This window comes from Siphateles boraxobius, unplaced genomic scaffold (genome assembly GCF_051911475.1).
Source record: "Siphateles boraxobius isolate OS27281-9 unplaced genomic scaffold, OSU_SipBor_1 7, whole genome shotgun sequence".
In the NCBI taxonomy this organism is placed as follows: Eukaryota; Metazoa; Chordata; class Actinopteri; order Cypriniformes; family Leuciscidae; genus Siphateles; species Siphateles boraxobius.
In genome coordinates this window covers 11,495,591-11,503,448 of record NW_027509197.1, presented here as the reverse complement: position 1 = coordinate 11,503,448, position 7,858 = coordinate 11,495,591, and positions in this window count along the sequence as shown.

The window sequence follows — 7,858 nt, the reverse complement described above, 5'->3', positions numbered from 1 at the left end:
TCCCGCTGGCCTGACTGAGGAGGTCTGGCCTCAGTGGAATCGGCCGTGGTGCAGATTGCATTTGCATCAGATCTGGAAACCATGTTTGGTTCTTCCAGAGTGGGGCTATCAGAAGCACTGCGTTTTTCTCCTCTCTGACCCGACTGATGACCTGTGGCAGCATCGCGATCGGGGGAAAGGCATATAAGGGGCGGCTCGGCCAGCTCTGGGCGAGCGCGTCCGTGCTCTTCGTGAAGAAAAGAGAGCTGTGCGCGTTCTCCTTGGAGGCGAAGAGGTTGATCTCCGCTTTGCCAAAGGTTTTCCATAACCATTGAATCGTCAGCGGGTTGAGAGCCCATTCTCCTGGGAGAATCTTGTCTCTGGATAGCATGTCTGCCCCCTGGTTCAGGGCGCCTGGCACATGCGCTGCTCTCAGCGAGCGCAAGTAGTGCTGGGACCATAAAATGAGTCTCCTGGCCATTGAATGCATGGAGCTCGACCTGAGTCCACCCTGGCGATTTATGTACGACACTACCGTCATGTTGTCCGTTCGGACCAGGACGTGTTCGTTTTTTTAGATGTGGAAGCAGGGCTCTGAGAGCCAAAGCGACCGCTTTCATCTCCAGACAGTTTATGTGTAGGCGCTTCTCCTGGTTTGACCAAAAGCCGGAGACAGGCCTGCCCTCGTAAAGGGCCCCCCAACCTATTTTGGAGGCATCTGTCGTTATCATCTTTCTCCTTGTGTTCACACCCAGACTCACGCCTGACTGGTACCAGTCGGCGGCTTTCCAGTGCGTCAGGGCTTTTATACAGCCGTGATTCGCTCTGATTAAAAAGTGGCCCGAACGCCACGCGTGAGTAGGGATGCGGCTCTTGAGCCAGCGTTGGAGAGGGCGCATATGCAACAATCCTAGCTGGAGTACGGCCCGATGCTGAGGCCATGAGACCGAGCATCCTCTGAAACCGCTCTGATGAGAGACGCGCTGTCATTTGCATCGAGTCTAGAACTATTCCCAGGAAAGAAATCCTCTGGCTGGGAGATAGTATGCTTTTTGCAAAATTGATTCTTAGACCCAGGCATTCTAAATGGCTGATAATCCAAGATCTGTGTGTTATTAACTGACTCTCTGATTGTGCTAGGACCAGCCAATCGTCGAGATAATTCAGTATTCGCACTCCCCTTCGTCTCAAGGGGGAAAGTGCTGCGTCCATACATTTCGTGAATGTACGGGGAGCCAGGGACAGGCCGAACGGAAGTACTGTGTACTGGTAAGACTGTCCCTCGAAAGCGAATCTCAGAAACGGCCTGTGATGAGGCGCTATTGGAATGTGAAAGTAAGCATCTTTCAGATCCACTGAGAGAAACCAATCTCCTGGGCGTACTTGCGCGAGGATATGCTTGGTTGTTAACAGTCTGAACGAGCGAATCATTAGTGCTTTGTTCAGGTGTCTGAGATCTAGGATGGGGCGGAGACCACCATCCTTTTTCGGGACGAGAAAATAGCGGCTGTAAAAACCTGCCTCGCTCATAGAGGGGGGAACAGTTTCCACAGCGCCCTTTTCTATTAGTTTGCGCACCTCAGTGCGTAGAACCTGTGAACACTCCTTTCTCACTTTCGTCTCGACCACAGTCGTAAAATGTGGTGGTCTGCGAGCGAACTGGAGCGAGTATCCGTGCTTTACTATATTCAATACCCATTACGGCATATCTGGAATGTTTTCCCATGCCGCTGCGTGTACAGATATGGGCTGAATACAGGCTAGGGGCGGGCCGCTGTGACGTAGGGACCCGGCCAGCGAATCGCCTGAGCTCGTAGCTCTCAGAGGCGCGGGCGCGCGCTCAGGAGCTGAGGCAGGAAATGGCGCATAGCTTGTGAAGCGTTCTGGGCCTCAGTGAAGCGTTCGGCGAAACCTTTAACCGCCGGTCCAAACAGCCCGCTGGTGGAGATAGGCGCGTCGAGAAACGGCGCCTTATCCGCGTCCTTCATCTCCGTCAGAGTCAGCCACAGATGGCGCTCGAGAACAGTCAAATTAGCCATGGCGCGGCCAATAGACTGGGCGGTGGCCTTCGTGGCTCGCAGAGCTATATCAGTTGCGCTGCGTAGGTCCTTAAAGGCTTCGGGTTCGGGGCCAGACTCGTCCATAGAGCGGAGAAGCTTAGCTTGGAACACTTACCGCCATTGAGTGAAGCGCTGATGCAGCTTGGCCGGCGGCGGCGTAGGCGCGACCGGCGAGAGCAGAAGTAGTGCGGCAGGGCTTCGAGGGGTGGGAAGCTTTGGCTTTCCATCCGGTGGTGGAGGGGCGGCGTTCCCTCGTAGCCTCTTTCCTTTGCGCCGTCCACAGAGGAGAGCGACAAAGAAAAGGAAGGCTTCAGACGCGCAGAGTGGGGGGCTTTCCATGACTTGGTGAGTTCGTCATGAACCTCCGGGAAGAAGGGAGAAGGCCTTTACCGAGGGGCCTGCTGGCGCCCCTGCAGAAACCACTCATCCAGTCGGCTTCGGGTTGGTTCTTCGGGAGAAGACCAATCGAGCCCGAGGTCCTCTACGGCCCGGAGAAGCACGCGGAGACTGGCTCGGCGTGACGTCACTGAGCTCCGGTTCAGGAAGCCTCTGTGAGCGGCGTTTTTTCTTAGTGCGCGTCTCAAACAGAGGGGTGGGGGCGATGGGCTCACTCACGGCGAAAGCGGCGAGGCGAGCCCGCAGTGCGGAGAGACCCAGGTCATCACATTCCGGGCATCCGCCCTTGGTCAAAGCAGCTTCTGCGTGGTCCCGGCCCAGGCAGCGAGCGCAGATGATGTGACGATCCCCGTCCGGGAGAAGGTCTCTGCACGACGCGCAGGAAGGCATTTGAAACAACGCCTCAGAAAATTGCTCTTTTACAAGTGTCGCGGGGCGAACAGATGTAAAGATACTTGCGTGTGTGGCACGCCGGATGGCTCAGTAGGATGGCGTTCGAAGGCGGCTGAAGGTGCCGACGGCCTCGTATCAATCCCGCTGGTATGCTTTTCGACGGCGGCGAAGGCTTCAATAATCCGGAGGATCCAGCGAAGAAGGTGTTCGCTGAAGGAGATTAAATCTAAAGAACTCTCATGACGGGGCGCCCAATAAATAGCTCTTGGCCACGCCCATCTTGGCGGGCTCTGACGCGCGCGGGCGCGAAGCGCACTCTTTGGTCGCGCATTCAGAGTCGCCCCGTCATTGGTTCGAGCAAGTTGCCGCAGCACAGCCAATGACCGAGCTTCCTTCGTTCATTGCTGTCAGCTGTGCAGCTGCAATGCGTTTTACATAAAGACTTCAATATTCTCGAGAAAAGGAGTTTTCCCATAGCGTAAGCTACTTACGCAATAGGAGAGACCTCTCGAAAGGGAACCTGTCCAGCAAGCAACAGTCTGACACAGGCGCGCAATGTTGGGGTTTTTCTTTTTATTCGAGAAGGAATGGCGAAAGGCGGTGACTGTGTTCGGGAGATTTTTCAGCCTTTTAAGAGGACCAAATCTGAGGTGTGGTCATATTTTGGCATTTACAAAAATCCTGAGGGAAACTCAATCGAGGATGGTCACTCTGTCTGCAGAACATGCACAAAAAAGTCGCTGTGATAGGGGTAAACCCTTCAAATCTGCCGAGTCGTCTTGTGTGACCATCATCCACTGTTGTAGCGAACGCAAGGCAAGTTAACTTTGATCTCAATACTAAAACTACGTCTGGGAAATAATTGGGCAACAAATGTTGTTTTGAGTTTAAATATTTTATCTCACTCACTTGAAATAAACTTGAAGCTTCCGCGAAGAAAAGTTCGCAGCAATAATAAGTGGCTTTGAGCCAAAGACGAACGAACAAGTTCAAACAAGACTAGTAAGAGTGACATTTAAGAGATAATAATGCACATTCATTGTACACTTATAACACCGTTTTTTTTTACCACATAATTATGGGGACATATTCAATAGAGATTAATGTCTCTATTCTTACCTGTTAAATCCATTTTGTACAGCGTAAAAACTCGTCCAGACAAGATGATCACAACAATATTATCAAATTATGTAGACAATAAATCAACTCTGATTTCATTTTCTGTACAATCAAAAATGGAGACGCAAGATGACAAGTTGTATTTGAATGAAATGAGAGCGCGCGTCCGTTGTGATATACATGGATTTGGGCTGAGTTATAATGCGTAGCTATTGACGACGGTCATTATAAGGAAGGAAATGCCACATAATAGAATCTTGCTTTAAAAAGTGCATAGAGCTGCTCGTTTTATTTGTTGTTTGTTGATGCTCAAATATAAAACTTGTTGAAATGTTTTCAGTGTGAGCATCAGTTCTTTTTTAACACTTTCATCTTGTTTTAACAAAACCGTGATAATGTTGATAATCACGATTATTTCGGTCACTATAATCGTGATATGAAATTTTCATACCGTCCCATCGTAGGGATGGGACGATTACCGGTTTCACTATAAACCACGATAAAATGTACGGTTAGTAATATCGTTTAAAATTCAATTATCATTAAAACCGTGTTTGATTATCGCGATTTTAATAACTCACTATAAATCCTGTCCAGCCAGCAACAGTCTGACGCAGGCGCGCAATGTTGGTTTTTTTCTTTATTCGAGAAGGAATGGCGGAAGGCAGTGACCGTGTTCGGGAGATTTTTCAGCCTTTTAAGAGGACCAAATCTGAGGTGTGGTCGTATTTTGGCATTTACAAAAATCCTGAGGGAAACTTAATCGAGGATGGTCACTCTGTCTGCAGAACATGCACAAAAAAAGTCGCTGTGATAGGGGTAAACCCTTCAAATCTGCCGAGTCGTCCTGTGTGACCACCATCCACTGTTAGCGAACGCAAGGCAAGTTAACTTTGATCTCAATACTAAAACTACGTCTGGGAAATAATTGGGCACAAAATGTTGTTTTGAGTTGAAATGTTTTATCTCACTCACTTGAAATAAACTTGAAGCTTCCGCGAAGAAAAGTTCACAGCAAGTGGCTTTGAGCCAAAGACGAACGAACAAGTTCAAACAAGACTATTAAGAGTGACATTTAAGAGATAATAATGTATATTCATTGTACACTTATAACACCGATTTCTTTTACCACATAATGACGGGGACATATTGAATAGAGATTCTCTATTCTTACCTGTTAAATCCATTTTGTACAGCGTACAAAACTCGTCCAGACAAGATGATCACAACAATATTATCAAATTCTGTAAACAATAAATCAACTGATTTCATTTTCAATAGAATCAAAAACGGAGACGCAAGATGACAAGTTGTATTTGAATGAAATGAGAGCGCGCCTCCGTTGTGATGCATGGATATATGCGCTGAGTTATGGTTATAATGCGTTGCTATGGTCATTATAAGGAAGGAAATGCCACAGAATAGAATCTTTAAAAAGTGCATAGAGCTGCTAATTTTATTTGTTGTTTGTTGATTCTCAAATATAAAACTTGTTGAAATGTTTTCAGTGTGAGCATCGGTTCTTTTTTAAAACTTTCATCTATTTTTAACAAAACCGTGATAATATTGATAATCACGATAATTTCGGTCACTATAATCGTGATATGAAATTGTCATACCGTCCCATCCCTATAACCCAGTTATACATTTTACCTTTAATTCCCATCATATCCAACTTAATTAAAAGTCCCTCCTTCCACAACATATCATACGCCTTTTCAACATCAATAAAAACACCTACCATAACTTCTTTATTAATCTGAGCCTTTCTTATATCAGCTTCCAAACACAGCACAGAATCCATAGTATTTCTCCCTTTTCTAAAGCCACTTTGGAAAGGGGAGAAGATATCCCTCTTCTCGATAACATAAACCAGCCTATTCATTACCATACGCTCCATTACCTTACATACATTTGAAGTTAGAGCAATAGGCCTATAATTACTGGATTGCGTATGATCTTTTCCTGGTTTCGCTACTGGTATAATTACTCCATGTTTCCATTCCATTGGAAGCTTTCCTGAATTCCATACTTTATTATAAAAACTTAAAATGACATTTAATGACGGATCTGATAAATGCTTAAACATTTCATAACATATCTCATCCCTACCTGGAGAAGTTTGTTTGGTCCCTGAAATTGCTCTTTTTAACTCATACAAAGTTAATTCATAATCCAATGTATCTCCAGTTGACTCCTTAACTTCCAATACATGTGGATTCTTCCGCATACTCTGTTCCCTTAACTTCATCATGTCATTTGATATATTTTCATTACTATGTACTTTCACAAATGTTTGTGCTAGAATCTCTGCCTTACTGCTATCAGACACAACTACTTCCTCATTATGAATTATCGTCGGAACACAATTAATTCTTTGTTTTCCTCCCATCTTTCTAATCATATTCCAATTCTCATTAATTCCAATATTTCCTCCAATATTATTGCAATACTCTCTCCAATACTTTCTTTTTGCTGCCCTGATAACCCTCCTCACAATTGCCTGAGCTTTTTTATATACAATAAAGTCATCATATCTAATAGATTTTCTTACTTTTTTAAGCTTTTTGTTTCTTTCTTTAATTGCCATATTGCATTCTTCATTCCACCACGGAACACTTTTCCTCTTACTACATGCCTTCTTTCTACCAAATACTTCTTCTGCTGCACTCCTAAGAACCTCACTAATTTTTGAATTTAAAACATCAATATCTTCCTCACCATTATCATTAATTTCAAACAATTTATCATGACATATCTGTAAATACATCTCCCAATCCCCTGATTTAAAATTCCACCTAGGAATTCTTTCCAAGACTGTTTTTAATAATTCTACTCCAATTGTACTACAAACAGGAAAATGATCACTACCAATAGTACTTTCATTCAATACTTTCCAATCACACCTACAAGCTAAATTTTCTGATACTGTTGTCAAATCTAACACAGAATATTTGCATTTAGAAAGATTAACTCTTGTGTAGCTTCCGTCATTAATGCATACCAGCTCTCCCCAGTCCAGCATATCTTCTATGATCAATCCATTATAATCAGTTTTAAAACTTCCACGACCACAGCCTCAAATTCATTATTATCCACAATTTTCCTAAACCCTATACCTTGTTTAATAAAAGTTGCTACTCCACCACCATTTCCTTTAATTCTGTCTTTCCTAATTGTCTCATATCCACTAATCAGAAAATTGAACTGTGGCTTAAGCCATGTTTCCTGAACACAAATAATATCAGGGTACACATCACAATTTGCTATAAAATGCTTAAATTCTTGCCCATTTGCAATTAAACTTCTTGCATTCCACTGCAAGATTACAAAAACCATTATGAGCCCCCACATGCTGTCTGACTGTTTGTTCCTTGTACCACCAGTCTTTCATTTATCATGTCAACAGATATGTTCCTCAGTTCCAAATATTTTTCTGCAGCTCTAATGATTATCTTAATCATTTCTGATCTACTTTCAGTCTGTGCTGAACAATTCACCACTTCTGCTACAAACGCTATGAATGAGACTTTATCTTCAATCGATTCCATTTTTTCCCTTGGTGTTGGCATCTTACTTGGTTGTGATTGTACCCTAACAGGGGATTCCTCTACCATGACTACTTTAGGGGTTTGTTTTACTTTTTTAAGTGCTTGAGCAAATGTTATTCCTTCTTCCATTCTCACATTTTGAACCTTAATTGAATCTTTCCTTACTTCACAACCTCCATAAGCTGCACTGTGCTCTCCCCCACAATTACAGCATTTTGGGGTTTTACTTTGTCCACATTTACCATACTCATGATTGCCTCCACATCTTGCACATCTTTGTTTGCTTCTACATACAGCAGCCACATGCCCGTATTTTTGGCATTTGAAACACCTTACTGGAGGAGGGATGTATAATCTGAC